This window comes from Schistocerca gregaria, chromosome 2, assembly GCF_023897955.1.
Source record: "Schistocerca gregaria isolate iqSchGreg1 chromosome 2, iqSchGreg1.2, whole genome shotgun sequence".
Classification (NCBI taxonomy): domain Eukaryota; kingdom Metazoa; phylum Arthropoda; class Insecta; order Orthoptera; family Acrididae; genus Schistocerca; species Schistocerca gregaria.
In genome coordinates this window covers 971,015,895-971,033,761 of record NC_064921.1, presented here as the reverse complement: position 1 = coordinate 971,033,761, position 17,867 = coordinate 971,015,895, and the positions used below count along the sequence as shown (strand labels likewise).

The following is a 17,867-nucleotide window of genomic DNA, read 5'->3' as shown; positions in this document are numbered from 1 at the left end:
GACATAGGGCAGCCCTGCCTAACAGAACTGTTTATCGGGACGGCGCGACTTGGCTGACCGTTAACGACAAGTTTGGATGTACTATTCCGTAACAATTTCTGTATGATGCTGATGAACTGCGGAGGAAAACCCAGAGTCTGCATTATCTGGAAAAGGTAAGGATGGTTCACTCTGTCGAAAGCCTGTGCGAAATCTAAAGTTACGATAGCACATCGGATTTTGCAAGCGTCCGCAACAGAAATCACATCTCGATAGTCTGATAATGTCTGATATATAGCTCTGTCCTTTCCAACACTCGTTTGATGTGATCCAATGACGGTATGCATCACAGTTTTCATTCTCGTTGCGAGAATGCGAGCAAAAATTTTGTAGTCGCTGTTGAGCAACGTAATGGGTCGCAAAGTTGCGACGGTGTTATTGCTCGTCCGTTTCGGGAGTAAGACCACAAGTCCTTCACTGAATGGCGGAGGAATGGGCATGTCCGGTTGGAGAAGTTCGTTGCAGAGCACCGTCAGCTTTGTCTTCAGTTGTGGCCAGAAGACTTGATAAAGTTCCACCGGGAGACCGTCACATCCGGGAGATTTGTTTTTTGGACTGTGGAACACCACATCTTCCAGTTCATCTTCCGTTACATCGGTGACGAGTTCGGCTACATCCGCAGGGCGAAGCCTGTGCGTTAAGCTGCTCCGGAACTCTGCAAGGGCTTCGTCGTCGGTAGGTTTATTGGACATCAAGTCAGTGTAATAAGTTTGAACGGCGTCTCTGATATCGTGTTGCCGAGTTAGAATCGTGCCGTCTTCGGATTGTAGTTCAGTTAAGATCTTTGTCCGTGCTCGTTTAGTTTCACGTATCAGGTGATAAATGGATGGCTGTTCGCCTTTTGCCATAGTCGAAACCCGACCTCTAATTTTGTAACCTTCCATCTGTTTTCGTTTCAAAAGTAATATTTTTGCTTGCAGTCTTTTAATGCGGGGGTAGTTGTCAATCACAGTGGCATCAAGAGTATATAAGTCTCGAAGACATTGATAATAAAACTCCATCGTTCTCTTAAACCACCAGTTCTTATTCCGGGAATATTGTATCATGGATTTACGAATTTTCGGTTTAGCGCATTCGAGCCACCATTGCAATGCCGAGCCGTACGTACTGAATTTGGCTTCACTTTCATTCCACGCTCGAGTGAAGGCTTCTCTGCATTCAGGATCGTCTAAATGTGCAACATTTAGTTTCCATAGTCCTTTGCCTCGGTAGGTTTCCTGTTTCCCCAAATTCAGCGTGCAAATATAAGCCGCATGGTCGGAGAAACTGGTTGGCCAGACCTCAGTTTGTAAAATTCGCTGTCTGAGAGTGTCCGATACGTAAATGCGGTCCAATCTACTCGCTGAATGATTCGTGACGTGAGTAAAACCAGGTGTTGTACCAAACTTGTGCTCCCACGTATCGACTAAACGTAAATCCTTGACGATCTGTTCTAATTCAATCGATTTATTGAAATGCGGCGTCTGATCTTTGGCGTTAAGTACACAGTTAAAATCTCCCGCCAATATTAGGTGGTCATATTGTGTTGCAAAAAGCGGAAGTATTTCTTCCTTGAAAAAGTCCGCTCGGCGTCGCCTATTAGTTGAGCCGGATGGTGCATACAGATTTAGGAGTCTAACATTATTGATAGTCACGCCAATTCCCCTACAACTTATGAGTCGTTCTACATTCTGGACGATAATTCCTTCTTTCGTGAGAATAGCGGTGCCTAAATCGGAACCGTGTCCCGGATTGGCCGTCACATTATAACCGGGAATGTGGTTCAAAGCAATGTCGGCGACCTCCTGAAGCAAGAGGATATCAATGTCGGCGGCGTATAAGAGGTCTACGATGTTGTCGAGTTTGAGGGAACTGCGGATTTTATTTATATTTAATGTACCAATTTTATACGCCTGCTGATCAGTCATTCACGCTCTTACGAGAGTAAGAAGGAATCGGCGCCGTTTTAAAAGAAGTCAGAGTCCTCTTCTTTGTTTGCCTGCCGTGGATCCAGTAACTTATCATCATGTGCCGGTTCTACTGCCGTAGAAGGCTGTTCGGGAAATCGGGAAGTGACTGGAATATCAGTTGCATCAGCGTCCATGTGTTCGACCTCTGGTTCCGCCGCCCAGTCTATAGTGCTGGGGTTCTTGGACGCAAGAGGATGATGTTGTCGTTGTTCTTTTAAACAATGATCAACATCGTCACTGCACATGGGAGACACCTGGCCGGTAGCATCGCGAGAGGGCTCAGTTAGCGTGATTGCACGATCTTCATCCCGCAGGTGTGCAGAAGTTAGCGCCTGTTGTCGGGAGGATTCTGGTGATTTTGCACTGACTTTGTCCATGATTTGCTGCACCTTTCCCCGCAACGACGCCGCCGCCTCTTCCGCACCCTGGCGGGCGATTCTGCGTTTCTTGTTCTTCCGCGGGGATTTAGCAGGTGGACAACGCTCATCGGAATCCGAGATTTCATAGTGGGGTTGTGGGGAACGACATTCAGCAGTCACAGTCCTGACCTGCGTCTCTGAGGAGGTGGAATTTTGTTCTGTTGACAGAGTCGGGGACTGCGCTACGGAATCAACCACGTCACTCACACTCAGGTGTTGCTCTTGTCGCTCAGAAATGTCAACAAGTTGCTCGGCCGTTGGAGGAAGGGTTGGTTGGGGGCGAATGTCTACTTCGGTATCCATGGGCAGTTGGTCGGTCGGTTGGTCGCGAGCCACCGAAGCGTAAGTGGTGGACAAAATAGTCATCTCCGCGGACTTCACCGGTTCACCTGTCGGCAGCTGCACAACACGTCTTTGAATACATTCAGAACGAATATGACCTGGAGAATTGCAAGCTGCACACGTTCGTGGTTGACCATCATAAATGACGATACCTCGATATCCGCAAACGTTAATGTAAGACGGAATATGTCGTAATAAGTCCACCTTCAACTGCCTGACACCGTTCAAAACCGGATATTTGTGAGCACCGGACCATTTTTCTGCAAAATTACTGAGGACCTTCCCAAAGGGTGCAATAACAAGATTGATCGCATCTGTAGGAACTTCAAAGGGTAGCTCAAAAATTCGAATTGTTCGAATACCAAGTCCCACATGATCGACAGTAACTTCGCCAATATTTCCATCACTGTGTTTAAACTTAAGCTTACCACCGGTATTATTGACAACTCGTTCGCATAACTCAGGGTTTTTCAGCTTCAAGTACATCACACTACTCACAATTGACAAGTGAAAACCAACAGTATCTTCAAACGGAACTTGAACAACTTCCTCTAACCAATCCTCAATTTCGAAAGATTTAGGTCGAGCAAAACGTCGATCAAAGGTAAATTTCAGAGTGTCCTTTCTACTAAGTTGAGCCATTACTGCATTTTCGAACGTTGACAGAATATCTAACTACTGCGAAGCGCCGGCGAAAACGCACAGACTTACACAGCGGATGTAAACAAAGCCAGCCGCAGAGCGAAGCACAGCACGACGAACCGCTCGCCACCGCCGCTGTAGGCAGACTACGACAACTGAGCTACCAGAGGCTCTGTATACTTTCTTATTCCTACTCATTGCTTTACGTCCGTCCCTGTCTGCCGTCTTCACACACTGCTACTCAGCGCGGCCATATAGACGCACAGGAAATGCAATCATCGGCTGCAACTGCAAACATCGCCCAGATTAAGTTTTATAATGCTCGATGGTGTCGATTAGGTTAAAATATGCAAGTAGGAAGTGTCTGAAGTATGTCAGAGGACTGCTAAGTGTATTACGAGTCTTATCCTGCTGTCTGGTTCCACATTCTGGCTTTAGCCGTCGCCGCGGTCGGACGTGCTTGTTGTTTACTCCGCGTACGTTAGCGCTATCGCCGGTGTTTGGTGTTTACGTGAAGTTAGCTGTACATTTTCGCTGTTATTTTTTGAGTGGTGTCTCTGATAAGTGTTTTTATAGTGCTTTCGTCCGTTCCACGTTTCGTGCTTCGCCGCAATTTCGGTTGTTGCCGGAATTTCGTCGGAACCGACGACCATGTCTGACACCGTCAGGAAGAATACTTTAGTCTTCTCGTTCGAGAAAGGAACACGGCCGGTCCAACCCACTGCGCTGGAAATCCACGATTGGCTGACTGAGGTAATCGGTATAAATTCTGACTCTGTTCATACCACGCAATTAGATGCTGAAAAATACTGTGTTTTTGTTAAATTTCTGAACTCAGTGACAGTCGATAAGTTGCTTGCAAAATGGGGTAATTCCGTCGAATTTGTTCATCGCGACGGTTCAAAAAGTAATGTCTCTGTACGAAAAGCTGATATCATGTACACCAATGTCAGGATTTTGAATGTTCCAATTGAAATTGATAATCAGTTGATCAAGGACGCTCTATCTAAATATGGCGAAGTTAAATCTATCTATAACGAAAGATGGTCGAAGCTATACAAGATACAGTGTTTTAATGGCATTAGATCCGTTGAAATGGAGGTGAAAGCCAACATTCCGTCCCATATATCCGTTGCAGGCCATAAAGCACATGTTGTGTATTCTGGTCAGGAGCGCACGTGCAATATTTGCAATGAGACAGGTCATTTCCGACAAGATTGTCCGCGCCGTGTTTTTGTTCTTAGGAACAATCTAACACAGCGTCAAAAACTGACCCTCAGCGATGTCTTACCAAATAGCACTTCCCTTCTTTCGGTTAACGACAGTGGTGCATGTACTTCTGCAGTGCCCGCTATAACTACTACGGAGTTCCCTCCCCTGAGCGTCATTACATCACACCCTTCTGTTCCCGATTGCGATCTCCAGAATAAGAAGCGACCGTTGGAAACGACCGATGACGGCTCGGACGGCGAGTCCGCCCGTAATTCGCCTTCCACCCGCAAGCAGAAGCAGTGTAATGCGGATATGCTCGAGGAAACAAACAGTACATGTATTGACGTGACGACAGCCGCTGAGGCAACCCGGCCGCTGTCGGCGGCTGAACAGGTACAAACGGTCCACGGAGGGGACGCAGTAACGATTGTCGCGGAGACGGAAGAGGCGCACTCCGAAGCACAAGAGGTGACGGAGCGGAACCCAACTCAAGAACTTACAGACCCACAAACCGCCGACTCAGTCAGTACTCTGGAGCTAGTGACGGAAGAACAAGGAAATGGCACTCGTAAAAAGGACGCTGTTGAGGCAGCTTCGGTCACAACGGTGGTAAAGATAGACAATCCGAATGACGGCGCGTTGAACCAAGATGTCCGAAGACGCCGACTCAAACCGCTACCTACTCTCAAAGCTTCCCGTAACCAAAGCAAACAACAACCAGCACAAGAGGAAGCGACGGCCAAGAACGTCTTGTATGAAATCATCACGGAAAGACCTAAGGAGGTACCTTCAAGTGACATTAGTGATGCAAAGCCCCTCGGTAAAACTAAAACCCGAGATGTTCGGAATCCTGCACCAAAATGAGGCTGTAAGATGAAAAAAAAAAAGGGATTTTGTTGAACCAGTTTCATTTCTAATTGTACTACTGTCTTAGTCATATTTCAGAGGAACCAGATGAAGTGTTTACCGAGCTTCAAATACTGACTATTCTTTTAGATGTTTGTTTAAGCGGAGTCGTTTCTCTCTTCTAGAAGCTGCACATCTCTTTTCTTTTTTTTTATTAATATTTTGTTATCTTTTTAATCACTTATTTACTTTTTATGCAAACTAAATGTCCCAGGCATATACAATTACGACTATCAATATTAACAGGATTACATCCGTGACTAAAGTTACAGCGCTCAAGGATTATTTATATGAGTCAGGGACGGACATTGCTTTCCTACAGGAAGTAGTGCTGACTAATCTTACAGTGCCTGGATATTTGGCGATTTTAAATGTCTCACTTGACACCAACGTCGGTACAGCAATTTTAGTCAGGGAGGGGATTCCTGTCTCGGATATCGAGAGGTTGGACTCCGGCAGAGCGATAGGTATAAAAGTCTTTGGTTCTACCCTTATCAATCTGTATGCCCCTTCTGGCACATCCAATAGAATGGAAAGAGCACAGTTCTATAAAGAAGAAATCATTTATTTATTACGGAAAAACCCAAAAGATCTTATAATAGGCGGTGATTTTAATTGTGTGATAAATAAGAAAGACCAGGTTCCGAATTTTAATAACTGCAGTGAACTGAAGCGTTTCGTCACTGTTTTACAGCTTAAAGATGCTTGGGAAATAATGTATCCCACTTTTGTGGCATTTACATTCCTAGGTCCTCACTCACGTAGCAGGATCGACAGACTCTACATATCGCAAAGTCTAGTTAGCTCCTTCATTAAAGCAGAGACGATTCCAGTTTACTTTTCTGATCATAGCTCCGTGCTAGCTTCCATCAACCTTACTGCGCAACCCACTCGCCGTTTTAGAAGTTCATGGCACCTTAATACGTCACTGATGCAGGACGACGGATTAGAAGAAAGTTTGACAGAAGCGTGGGCATTGTGCCTCCGCTCTGCAGATAGACACGTCTCAGTACTAGACTGGTGGTGCAACAGGGCAAAGCCTAAACTGAGAAAAGTTCTCATCCAGTATAGTGTACAACGATCGAAAGACTTGAAAAATTCCATCGAATTTTATTATACCATGCTGCGAAATTTATATGAGCAGGCAAACACTTCCAACGTCCGTCTGGCAGATATCAAGCAAACTAAGGCCAAATTGCTCAGTCTTAAAAGACAGCAGATGGAGGGTCTGAAATTAAAATCCAAGGCTAAGACAGTCGTGGAGGATGAACATGCTTCCTTGTACCATCTACTGAAGCACGAAAGAAACAGGAGACGCACCTTCATTGATGGACTTCAGTCTGAAACTGGCGAGACACTCACGACTCAGAGAGACATCGTCAATGCAGTGCACAAATATTACGAAGACCTATACACTGCCAACCCGGTATGTGAAGAGTCCTTCGATGAGTTCCTTAGTTACATAGCTCCACAGGTCTCGGACGAGGAAAACGAAGACCTTCTCGTTGAGTGTACTAACGAAGATATCCACAGAATCATCTGCAAATCTCCTCTGAGGAAATCGCCGGGACCGGATGGTTTGCCTGTTGAATTTTATAAACGATACTGGCCACTGATTGGTGACATGTTTACCCGAATGACGAACGAGGTGCTTCAGGGAAAGCATTTACCTGCTGTTTTTAAAGAGAGCACAATAGTACTAATCCCAAAAAATGCTGCAAAAAGAAACCTCAACAACTTTCGTCCTATTTCCCTGTTAAACTCTGATTATAAAATCATCGGCAGAATTTTAAACAACAGACTCTCTCAGTTGGCCAAAAAGATAGTAAGTCCATACCAGTCCTGTGTGCCTACCAAGAGCATTTTCAAAAGCATAGCTGAATATAGAGATATAATTGCCATCACTGCTGTGACCACCATAAAATGTGCTATCATGTTTATTGACTTCCAGAAAGCATTTGATCGTGTGGATCATAGATTCCTTAGTGCCACACTGAACAAAATAGGTTTTAATGAGCGAGTCGTAAGTGTGATCAGCAATGTTGCAACAGGCATCAGCGCTTGTATATCAGTTAACTGCCAGAGGACAAAGCAGATTCAGATCAGGCGCGGCGTTCCTCAAGGAAGCCCCCTCTCCATGTTCCTATTCGTGCTTTCATTAGAACCTTTCCTCCGCAGTGTTCAATGCCACTCTAACTGGCATCACATTATCTGGTCACCGAACAGTCATAAACGCCTATGCCGATGATGTCGGAGTCGTCCTGCGAAATCCCGACGACATTTTGAAATTGGAAACGCTAATTAAAAAGTACTGTAGAGTCTCCGGAGCAGGTGTCAACGCAAACAAAAGCAAACTCCTAAACCTGCGGGGTTTTCAACATACCACCTTAGCCTGGGCCACAATGGTCACCCAATGCAAAGCACTAGGAATAACACTGACACCTTGTCCGTTAAAAATGGCAGCTATCAATTGGAGAAATACGTCGGGACAACTTCTTGGAACAACAAGAGAAAACCTCCACCGTAACTTGAACCAAGTTCAGAGGGTGATTTTCATTAACCACTGCATTCTCTCCAGGAGTTACTTTATAGCACAGATCTTCCCACTACCGAAACTGATTGGAAAAAAGATAATGTCTACCATTGCCAGCTATCTTTGGAGAGGGGAAATATTCAGAGTCGACGCAAAAACTGTGACCTTAGATCCCAGGAATGGAGGTTTGGGGTTAGTTGACATCAGAAATAAGGCGTCTGCGCTTTTTATAAAAAGGACCGCCACTATCCTTAGCGACCACGCTGATAGCATTACAACTAAATTATTTGAAGTTGTCAGGCCTGCCAGTTTACAGGCGCCGGTGAATGTGCAAAAAATAAATAACCGGCTCCAGTACGTTCGTGTATATTTTGTGGAATTCAGCTATCTCGGCGGTGTCATCATCAACTCACGACGGATTACGGCCCGCGATATTCTGTCCCATCGAAAGAAAATGGAGGGGAGAAACAAATTGGAAAGTAAATACCCACACACTGATTGGGACGCCATATGGAAAAATATTAATATGCGTGGTCTACCATCGGACGTCAAGTCAGCGTGGTATAAAACAGTGAATGAGACCGTAAGCACCAATGAAAGGTTACATGCAATCGGCGTTAGCGACACGAACCTATGTCTCAAATGTAAATTGATCGACACGTTAGTGCACAGATTCACGTGCGGTGGCAATCTACAACTCTGTAATTGGATTAGGGAACAACTGGCTTTTCTTACGAGATCTTCGGTGGAAAATTTTCCCCCTGTTACATTCCTCAGGCCTCAGACTTGCTATTTTCCAGCAGCAAAAAACAACTCGGTCCATTGGTTAATGGGACACTATGTGAATTACGTAATTAATCACCTGGGAAATGACAATTCCACTGATTTTTACATGTACTTGAAGTGTGCTTTTTATAACGCCCTGAAATATAAAGACCACAAGAAAAACTACCTCAATATGCTTAAAATTGTATTCGAGCGACTGGGCATTGGTTGACAAGCCAACGAGATAAACAAAAATCGTTTATTTAAGCGAAACGACGCTTAAACAAAAACAATTGGGGAGAAGTACACTTTTACAGTTTCATATTACAATCACTTATCTTCTGCTGGCAAAGAAGGCTATTTTGTTTATTGCACAGAAGAAGCCGAAGCCGAAAGCCAGTATCGCAGGGTTAAAGATAAATTGTTTTCTTATACATTCATTTTATGACTGAGAAGGAAGTCTTATTTGTTTCCATGGAAGGGAACATACTTTTTTATTATTATTATTAATCTCAAGAAGGAAAGGAGGCTATGGAATTAGTGCCTTAACATAAAATTCCTTCTTCACATTCCATGAAGATTTTACTTTTACAATAAAAAAATAACAAACAAACAAAAATAATAATAATAACAATAAAAAAAAACTAAACAGAAATTAAAAAAAAATAATATACAGGTTCAGGGTCCACTACTTCCCATAACTTTATTATATATTACAAAGAAGTATGCTAGGTTGCCGAGAAGCAGTGGATGGAAAAAAAAAAAAAAAATAAAAAAAATAAAAAAAAAAAAAATAAAAAAAAAATGGTGTAACGGTTAGCACTCTGGACTCTGAATCCAGCGTTCCGAGTTCGAATCTCGGTGGAACCTTCGTTTAGTCTAAATTTTCTGTAATAAGAGTTTCTCGCTGAGGAAGTAGCAGCAATAGGCTCACGGCGTTAGTTTCTACGTTTGTGTAAAAAACGATGCGTCTATAAAACGGCCGAATATTGGTGCGACTTTGTGACCTATATAGAACATTAAACGAGTAATACCTGTAAGAGCAAGCAATTTTACGATAATTCGAAGAAATATCATTATCCCACGAAGGTTAAAAATCCCATGATTATCAACTAGCTATTACAAGCTGAGCAAATGAATTTCCTTTAAAATAGGTTTAAAACATAGGGAGGTTCTGACTCAGTGGGCATTCTCTGGAGCCTCTTTGCTGATGAGATTAGAAAAACAGTCCTCTGGGCCGGATTTGAACCAGCGACCTATGGATAACTGTGAATCCTCCACTACAGTCCACCGCTCTACCAACTGAGCTACCAGAGGCTCTGTATACTTTCTTATTCCTACTCATTGCTTTACGTCCGTCCCTGTCTGCCGTCTTCACACACTGCTACTCAGCGCGGCCATATAGACGCACAGGAAATGCAATCATCGGCTGCAACTGCAAACATTGCCCAGATTAAGTTTTATAATGCTCGATGGTGTCGATTAGGTTAAAATATGCAAGTAGGAAGTGTCTGAAGTATGTCAGAGGACTGCTAAGTGTATTACGAGTCTTATCCTGCTGTCTGGTTCCATGGTGTAACGGTTAGCACTCTGGACTCTGAATCCAGCGATCCGAGTTCGAATCTCGGTGGAACCTTCGTTTAGTCTAAATTTTCTGTAATAAGAGTTTCTCGCTGAGGAAGTAGCAGCAATAGGCTCACGGCGTTAGTTTCTACGTTTGTGTAAAAAACGATGCGTCTATAAAACGGCCGAATATTGGTGCGACTTTGTGACCTATATAGAACATTAAACGAGTAATACCTGTAAGAGCAAGCAATTTTACGATAATTCGAAGAAATATCATTATCCCACGAAGGTTAAAAATCCCATGATTATCAACTAGCTATTACAAGCTGAGCAAATGAATTTCCTTTAAAATAGGTTTAAAACATAGGGAGGTTCTGACTCAGTGGGCATTCTCTGGAGCCTCTTTGCTGATGAGATTAGAAAAACAGTCCCTTGGGCCTGATTTGAACCAGCGACCTATGGATAACTGTGAATCCTCCACTACAGTCCACCGCTCTACCAACTGAGCTACCAGAGGCTCTGTATACTTTCTTATTCCTACTCATTGCTTTACGTCCGTCCCTGTCTGCCGTCTTCACACACTGCTACTCAGCGCGGCCATATAGACGCACAGGAAATGCAATCATCGGCTGCAACTGCAAACATTGCCCAGATTAAGTTTTATAATGCTCGATGGTGTCGATTAGGTTAAAATATGCAAGTAGGAAGTGTCTGAAGTATGTCAGAGGACTGCTAAGTGTAGTACGAGTCTTATCCTGCTGTCTGGTTCCATGGTGTAACGGTTAGCACTCTGGACTCTGAATCCAGCGATCCGAGTTCGAATCTCGGTGGAACCTTCGTTTAGTCTAAATTTTCTGTAATAAGAGTTTCTCGCTGAGGAAGTAGCAGCAATAGGCTCACGGCGTTAGTTTCTACGTTTGTGTAAAAAACGATGCGTCTATAAAACGGCCGAATATTGGTGCGACTTTGTGACCTATATAGAACATTAAACGAGTAATACCTGTAAGAGCAAGCAATTTTACGATAATTCGAAGAAATATCATTATCCCACGAAGGTTAAAAATCCCATGATTATCAACTAGCTATTACAAGCTGAGCAAATGAATTTCCTTTAAAATAGGTTTAAAACATAGGGAGGTTCTGACTCAGTGGGCATTCTCTGGAGCCTCTTTGCTGATGAGATTAGAAAAACAGTCCTCTGGGCCGGATTTGAACCAGCGACCTATGGATAACTGTGAATCCTCCACTACAGTCCACCGCTCTACCAACTGAGCTACCAGAGGCTCTGTATACTTTCTTATTCCTACTCATTGCTTTACGTCCGTCCCTGTCTGCCGTCTTCACACACTGCTACTCAGCGCGGCCATATAGACGCACAGGAAATGCAATCATCGGCTGCAACTGCAAACATCGCCCAGATTAAGTTTTATAATGCTCGATGGTGTCGATTAGGTTAAAATATGCAAGTAGGAAGTGTCTGAAGTATGTCAGAGGACTGCTAAGTGTATTACGAGTCTTATCCTGCTGTCTGGTTCCATGGTGTAACGGTTAGCACTCTGGACTCTGAATCCAGCGTTCCGAGTTCGAATCTCGGTGGAACCTTCGTTTAGTCTAAATTTTCTGTAATAAGAGTTTCTCGCTGAGGAAGTAGCAGCAATAGGCTCACGGCGTTAGTTTCTACGTTTGTGTAAAAAACGATGCGTCTATAAAACGGCCGAATATTGGTGCGACTTTGTGACCTATATAGAACATTAAACGAGTAATACCTGTAAGAGCAAGCAATTTTACGATAATTCGAAGAAATATCATTATCCCACGAAGGTTAAAAATCCCATGATTATCAACTAGCTATTACAAGCTGAGCAAATGAATTTCCTTTAAAATAGGTTTAAAACATAGGGAGGTTCTGACTCAGTGGGCATTCTCTGGAGCCTCTTTGCTGATGAGATTAGAAAAACAGTCCTCTGGGCCGGATTTGAACCAGCGACCTATGGATAACTGTGAATCCTCCACTACAGTCCACCGCTCTACCAACTGAGCTACCAGAGGCTCTGTATACTTTCTTATTCCTACTCATTGCTTTACGTCCGTCCCTGTCTGCCGTCTTCACACACTGCTACTCAGCGCGGCCATATAGACGCACAGGAAATGCAATCATCGGCTGCAACTGCAAACATTGCCCAGATTAAGTTTTATAATGCTCGATGGTGTCGATTAGGTTAAAATATGCAAGTAGGAAGTGTCTGAAGTATGTCAGAGGACTGCTAAGTGTATTACGAGTCTTATCCTGCTGTCTGGTTCCATGGTGTAACGGTTAGCACTCTGGACTCTGAATCCAGCGATCCGAGTTCGAATCTCGGTGGAACCTTCGTTTAGTCTAAATTTTCTGTAATAAGAGTTTCTCGCTGAGGAAGTAGCAGCAATAGGCTCACGGCGTTAGTTTCTACGTTTGTGTAAAAAACGATGCGTCTATAAAACGGCCGAATATTGGTGCGACTTTGTGACCTATATAGAACATTAAACGAGTAATACCTGTAAGAGCAAGCAATTTTACGATAATTCGAAGAAATATCATTATCCCACGAAGGTTAAAAATCCCATGATTATCAACTAGCTATTACAAGCTGAGCAAATGAATTTCCTTTAAAATAGGTTTAAAACATAGGGAGGTTCAGACTCAGTGGCCATTCTCTGGAGCCTCTTTGCTGATGAGATTAGAAAAGCAGTCCTCTGGGCCGGATTTGAACCAGCGACCTATGGATAAGTGTGAATCCTCCACTACAGTCCACCCCCCTACCAACTGAGCTACCAGAGGCTCTGTATACTTTCTTATTCCTACTCATTGCTTTACGTCCGTCCCTGTCTGCCGTCTTCACACACTGCTACTCAGCGCGGCCATATAGACGCACAGGAAATGCAATCATCGGCTGCAACTGCAAACATTGCCCAGATTAAGTTTTATAATGCTCGATGGTGTCGATTAGGTTAAAATATGCAAGTAGGAAGTGTCTGAAGTATGTCAGAGGACTGCTAAGTGTATTACGAGTCTTATCCTGCTGTCTGGTTCCATGGTGTAACGGTTAGCACTCTGGACTCTGAATCCAGCGATCCGAGTTCGAATCTCGGTGGAACCTTCGTTTAGTCTAAATTTTCTGTAATAAGAGTTTCTCGCTGAGGAAGTAGCAGCAATAGGCTCACGGCGTTAGTTTCTACGTTTGTGTAAAAAACGATGCGTCTATAAAACGGCCGAATATTGGTGCGACTTTGTGACCTATATAGAACATTAAACGAGTAATACCTGTAAGAGCAAGCAATTTTACGATAATTCGAAGAAATATCATTATCCCACGAAGGTTAAAATCCCATGATTATCAACTAGCTATTACAAGCTGAGCAAATGAATTTCCTTTAAAATAGGTTTAAAACATAGGGAGGTTCTGACTCAGTGGGCATTCTCTGGAGCCTCTTTGCTGATGAGATTAGAAAAACAGTCCTCTGGGCCGGATTTGAACCAGCGACCTATGGATAACTGTGAATCCTCCACTACAGTCCACCGCTCTACCAACTGAGCTACCAGAGGCTCTGTATACTTTCTTATTCCTACTCATTGCTTTACGTCCGTCCCTGTCTGCCGTCTTCACACACTGCTACTCAGCGCGGCCATATAGACGCACAGGAAATGCAATCATCGGCTGCAACTGCAAACATTGCCCAGATTAAGTTTTATAATGCTCGATGGTGTCGATTAGGTTAAAATATGCAAGTAGGAAGTGTCTGAAGTATGTCAGAGGACTGCTAAGTGTATTACGAGTCTTATCCTGCTGTCTGGTTCCATGGTGTAACGGTTAGCACTCTGGACTCTGAATCCAGCGATCCGAGTTCGAATCTCGGTGGAACCTTCGTTTAGTCTAAATTTTCTGTAATAAGAGTTTCTCGCTGAGGAAGTAGCAGCAATAGGCTCACGGCGTTAGTTTCTACGTTTGTGTAAAAAACGATGCGTCTATAAAACGGCCGAATATTGGTGCGACTTTGTGACCTATATAGAACATTAAACGAGTAATACCTGTAAGAGCAAGCAATTTTACGATAATTCGAAGAAATATCATTATCCCACGAAGGTTAAAAATCCCATGATTATCAACTAGCTATTACAAGCTGAGCAAATGAATTTCCTTTAAAATAGGTTTAAAACATAGGGAGGTTCTGACTCAGTGGGCATTCTCTGGAGCCTCTTTGCTGATGAGATTAGAAAAACAGTCCTCTGGGCCGGATTTGAACCAGCGACCTATGGATAACTGTGAATCCTCCACTACAGTCCACCGCTCTACCAACTGAGCTACCAGAGGCTCTGTATACTTTCTTATTCCTACTCATTGCTTTACGTCCGTCCCTGTCTGCCGTCTGCATCCACTGCTACTCAGCGCGGCCATATAGACGCACAGGAAATGCAATCATCGGCTGCAACTGCAAACATTGCCCAGATTAAGTTTTATAATGCTCGATGGTGTCTATTAGGTTAAAATATGCAAGTAGGAAGTGTCTGAAGTATGTCAGAGGACTGCTAAGTGTATTACGAGTCTTATCCTGCTGTCTGGTTCCATGGTGTAACGGTTAGCACTCTGGACTCTGAATCCAGCGATCCGAGTTCGAATCTCGGTGGAACCTTCGTTTAGTCTAAATTTTCTGTAATAAGAGTTTCTCGCTGAGGAAGTAGCAGCAATAGGCTCACGGCGTTAGTTTCTACGTTTGTGTAAAAAACGATGCGTCTATAAAACGCCCGAATATTGGTGCGACTTTGTGACCTATATAGAACATTAAACGAGTAATACCTGTAAGAGCAAGCAATTTTACGATAATTCGAAGAAATATCATTATCCCACGAAGGTTAAAAATCCCATGATTATCAACTAGCTATTACAAGCTGAGCAAATGAATTTCCTTTAAAATAGGTTTAAAACATAGGGAGGTTCTGACTCAGTGGGCATTCTCTGGAGCCTCTTTGCTGATGAGATTAGAAAAACAGTCCTCTGGGCCGGATTTGAACCAGCGACCTATGGATAACTGTGAATCCTCCACTATAGCCCACCGCTCTACCAACTGAGCTACCAGAGGCTCTGTATACTTTCTTATTCCTACTCATTGCTTTACGTCCGTCCCTGTCTGCCGTCTTCACACACTGCTACTCAGCGCGGCCATATAGACGCACAGGAAATGCAATCATCGGCTGCAACTGCAAACATTGCCCAGATTAAGTTTTATAATGCTCGATGGTGTCGATTAGGTTAAAATATGCAAGTAGGAAGTGTCTGAAGTATGTCAGAGGACTGCTAAGTGTATTACGAGTCTTATCCTGCTGTCTGGTTCCATGGTGTAACGGTTAGCACTCTGGACTCTGAATCCAGCGATCCGAGTTCGAATCTCGGTGGAACCTTCGTTTAGTCTAAATTTTCTGTAATAAGAGTTTCTCGCTGAGGAAGTAGCAGCAATAGGCTCACGGCGTTAGTTTCTACGTTTGTGTAAAAAACGATGCGTCTATAAAACGGCCGAATATTGGTGCGACTTTGTGACCTATATAGATCATTAAACGAGTAATACCTGTAAGAGCAAGCAATTTTACGATAATTCGAAGAAATATCATTATCCCACGAAGGTTAAAAATCCCATGATTATCAACTAGCTATTACAAGCTGAGCAAATGAATTTCCTTTAAAATAGGTTTAAAACATAGGGAGGTTCTGACTCAGTGGGCATTCTCTGGAGCCTCTTTGCTGATGAGATTAGAAAAACAGTCCTCTGGGCCGGATTTGAACCAGCGACCTATGGATAACTGTGAATCCTCCACTACAGTCCACCGCTCTACCAACTGAGCTACCAGAGGCTCTGTATACTTTCTTATTCCTACTCATTGCTTTACGTCCGTCCCTGTCTGCCGTCTTCACACACTGCTACTCAGCGCGGCCATATAGACGCACAGGAAATGCAATCATCGGCTGCAACTGCAAACATTGCCCAGATTAAGTTTTATAATGCTCGATGGTGTCGATTAGGTTAAAATATGCAAGTAGGAAGTGTCTGAAGTATGTCAGAGGACTGCTAAGTGTATTACGAGTCTTATCCTGCTGTCTGGTTCCATGGTGTAACGGTTAGCACTCTGGACTCTGAATCCAGCGATCCGAGTTCGAATCTCGGTGGAACCTTCGTTTAGTCTAAATTTTCTGTAATAAGAGTTTCTCGCTGAGGAAGTAGCAGCAATAGGCTCACGGCGTTAGTTTCTACGTTTGTGTAAAAAACGATGCGTCTATAAAACGGCCGAATATTGGTGCGACTTTGTGACCTATATAGAACATTAAACGAGTAATACCTGTAAGAGCAAGCAATTTTACGATAATTCGAAGAAATATCATTATCCCACGAAGGTTAAAAATCCCATGATTATCAACTAGCTATGACAAGCTGAGCAAATGAATTTCCTTTAAAATAGGTTTAAAACATACGGAGGTTCTGACTCAGTGGGCATTCTCTGGAGCCTCTTTGCTGATGAGATTAGAAAAACAGTCCTCTGGGCCGGATTTGAACCAGCGACCTATGGATAACTGTGAATCCTCCACTACAGTCCACCGCTCTACCAACTGAGCTACCAGAGGCTCTGTATACTTTCTTATTCCTACTCATTGCTTTACGTCCGTCCCTGTCTGCCGTCTTCACACACTGCTACTCAGCGCGGCCATATAGACGCACAGGAAATGCAATCATCGGCTGCAACTGCAAACATTGCCCAGATTAAGTTTTATAATGCTCGATGGTGTCGATTAGGTTAAAATATGCAAGTAGGAAGTGTCTGAAGTATGTCAGAGGACTGCTAAGTGTATTACGAGTCTTATCCTGCTGTCTGGTTCCATGGTGTAACGGTTAGCACTCTGGACTCTGAATCCAGCGATCCGAGTTCGAATCTCGGTGGAACCTTCGTTTAGTCTAAATTTTCTGTAATAAGAGTTTCTCGCTGAGGAAGTAGCAGCAATAGGCTCACGGCGTTAGTTTCTACGTTTGTGTAAAAAACGATGCGTCTATAAAACGGCCGAATATTGGTGCGACTTTGTGACCTATATAGAACATTAAACGAGTAATACCTGTAAGAGCAAGCAATTTTACGATAATTCGAAGAAATATCATTATCCCACGAAGGTTAAAAATCCCATGATTATCAACTAGCTATTACAAGCTGAGCAAATGAATTTCCTTTAAAATAGGTTTAAAACATAGGGAGGTTCTGACTCAGTGGGCATTCTCTGGAGCCTCTTTGCTGATGAGATTAGAAAAACAGTCCTCTGGGCCGGATTTGAACCAGCGACCTATGGATAACTGTGAATCCTCCACTACAGTCCACCGCTCTACCAACTGAGCTACCAGAGGCTCTGTATAATTTCTTATTCCTACTCATTGCTTTACGTCCGTCCCTGTCTGCCGTCTGCATCCACTGCTACTCAGCGCGGCCAT

At 43.5% G+C, this 17,867-nt stretch overlaps 21 non-coding genes across 21 annotated transcripts; 10 read left to right on the top strand and 11 right to left on the bottom strand.

The window, feature by feature from the left end:
* Positions 1-10,035: 10,035 nt before the first annotated feature.
* Positions 10,036-10,124, bottom strand: Trnay-gua (transfer RNA tyrosine (anticodon GUA)). Its single transcript is given in 2 exon segments — positions 10,036-10,071; positions 10,088-10,124. It is a non-coding gene; the product is annotated as a tRNA-Tyr (tRNA).
* Positions 10,125-10,371: 247 nt separating this feature from the next.
* Positions 10,372-10,443, top strand: Trnaq-cug (transfer RNA glutamine (anticodon CUG)). Its single transcript has one exon. It is a non-coding gene; the product is annotated as a tRNA-Gln (tRNA).
* Positions 10,444-10,801: 358 nt separating this feature from the next.
* Trnay-gua (transfer RNA tyrosine (anticodon GUA)) lies at positions 10,802-10,890 on the bottom strand. Its single transcript is given in 2 exon segments — positions 10,802-10,837; positions 10,854-10,890. It is a non-coding gene; the product is annotated as a tRNA-Tyr (tRNA).
* Positions 10,891-11,137: 247 nt separating this feature from the next.
* Positions 11,138-11,209, top strand: Trnaq-cug (transfer RNA glutamine (anticodon CUG)). Its single transcript has one exon. It is a non-coding gene; the product is annotated as a tRNA-Gln (tRNA).
* Positions 11,210-11,567: 358 nt separating this feature from the next.
* On the bottom strand, positions 11,568-11,656 carry Trnay-gua (transfer RNA tyrosine (anticodon GUA)). Its single transcript is given in 2 exon segments — positions 11,568-11,603; positions 11,620-11,656. It is a non-coding gene; the product is annotated as a tRNA-Tyr (tRNA).
* Positions 11,657-11,903: 247 nt separating this feature from the next.
* Trnaq-cug (transfer RNA glutamine (anticodon CUG)) lies at positions 11,904-11,975 on the top strand. The gene has a single exon. It is a non-coding gene; the product is annotated as a tRNA-Gln (tRNA).
* Positions 11,976-12,333: 358 nt separating this feature from the next.
* On the bottom strand, positions 12,334-12,422 carry Trnay-gua (transfer RNA tyrosine (anticodon GUA)). Its single transcript is given in 2 exon segments — positions 12,334-12,369; positions 12,386-12,422. It is a non-coding gene; the product is annotated as a tRNA-Tyr (tRNA).
* Positions 12,423-12,669: 247 nt separating this feature from the next.
* Trnaq-cug (transfer RNA glutamine (anticodon CUG)) lies at positions 12,670-12,741 on the top strand. The gene has a single exon. It is a non-coding gene; the product is annotated as a tRNA-Gln (tRNA).
* Positions 12,742-13,099: 358 nt separating this feature from the next.
* Positions 13,100-13,188, bottom strand: Trnay-gua (transfer RNA tyrosine (anticodon GUA)). Its single transcript is given in 2 exon segments — positions 13,100-13,135; positions 13,152-13,188. It is a non-coding gene; the product is annotated as a tRNA-Tyr (tRNA).
* Positions 13,189-13,435: 247 nt separating this feature from the next.
* On the top strand, positions 13,436-13,507 carry Trnaq-cug (transfer RNA glutamine (anticodon CUG)). Its single transcript has one exon. It is a non-coding gene; the product is annotated as a tRNA-Gln (tRNA).
* A 357-nt stretch (positions 13,508-13,864) lies between these two features.
* Trnay-gua (transfer RNA tyrosine (anticodon GUA)) lies at positions 13,865-13,953 on the bottom strand. Its single transcript is given in 2 exon segments — positions 13,865-13,900; positions 13,917-13,953. It is a non-coding gene; the product is annotated as a tRNA-Tyr (tRNA).
* A 247-nt stretch (positions 13,954-14,200) lies between these two features.
* Positions 14,201-14,272, top strand: Trnaq-cug (transfer RNA glutamine (anticodon CUG)). Its single transcript has one exon. It is a non-coding gene; the product is annotated as a tRNA-Gln (tRNA).
* A 358-nt stretch (positions 14,273-14,630) lies between these two features.
* Positions 14,631-14,719, bottom strand: Trnay-gua (transfer RNA tyrosine (anticodon GUA)). The gene is given in 2 exon segments: positions 14,631-14,666; positions 14,683-14,719. It is a non-coding gene; the product is annotated as a tRNA-Tyr (tRNA).
* A 247-nt stretch (positions 14,720-14,966) lies between these two features.
* Trnaq-cug (transfer RNA glutamine (anticodon CUG)) lies at positions 14,967-15,038 on the top strand. The gene has a single exon. It is a non-coding gene; the product is annotated as a tRNA-Gln (tRNA).
* Positions 15,039-15,396: 358 nt separating this feature from the next.
* On the bottom strand, positions 15,397-15,485 carry Trnay-aua (transfer RNA tyrosine (anticodon AUA)). The gene is given in 2 exon segments: positions 15,397-15,432; positions 15,449-15,485. It is a non-coding gene; the product is annotated as a tRNA-Tyr (tRNA).
* A 247-nt stretch (positions 15,486-15,732) lies between these two features.
* Positions 15,733-15,804, top strand: Trnaq-cug (transfer RNA glutamine (anticodon CUG)). The gene has a single exon. It is a non-coding gene; the product is annotated as a tRNA-Gln (tRNA).
* A 358-nt stretch (positions 15,805-16,162) lies between these two features.
* On the bottom strand, positions 16,163-16,251 carry Trnay-gua (transfer RNA tyrosine (anticodon GUA)). The gene is given in 2 exon segments: positions 16,163-16,198; positions 16,215-16,251. It is a non-coding gene; the product is annotated as a tRNA-Tyr (tRNA).
* Positions 16,252-16,498: 247 nt separating this feature from the next.
* On the top strand, positions 16,499-16,570 carry Trnaq-cug (transfer RNA glutamine (anticodon CUG)). Its single transcript has one exon. It is a non-coding gene; the product is annotated as a tRNA-Gln (tRNA).
* Positions 16,571-16,928: 358 nt separating this feature from the next.
* On the bottom strand, positions 16,929-17,017 carry Trnay-gua (transfer RNA tyrosine (anticodon GUA)). The gene is given in 2 exon segments: positions 16,929-16,964; positions 16,981-17,017. It is a non-coding gene; the product is annotated as a tRNA-Tyr (tRNA).
* A 247-nt stretch (positions 17,018-17,264) lies between these two features.
* Trnaq-cug (transfer RNA glutamine (anticodon CUG)) lies at positions 17,265-17,336 on the top strand. Its single transcript has one exon. It is a non-coding gene; the product is annotated as a tRNA-Gln (tRNA).
* Positions 17,337-17,694: 358 nt separating this feature from the next.
* On the bottom strand, positions 17,695-17,783 carry Trnay-gua (transfer RNA tyrosine (anticodon GUA)). Its single transcript is given in 2 exon segments — positions 17,695-17,730; positions 17,747-17,783. It is a non-coding gene; the product is annotated as a tRNA-Tyr (tRNA).
* Positions 17,784-17,867: the final 84 nt, after the last annotated feature.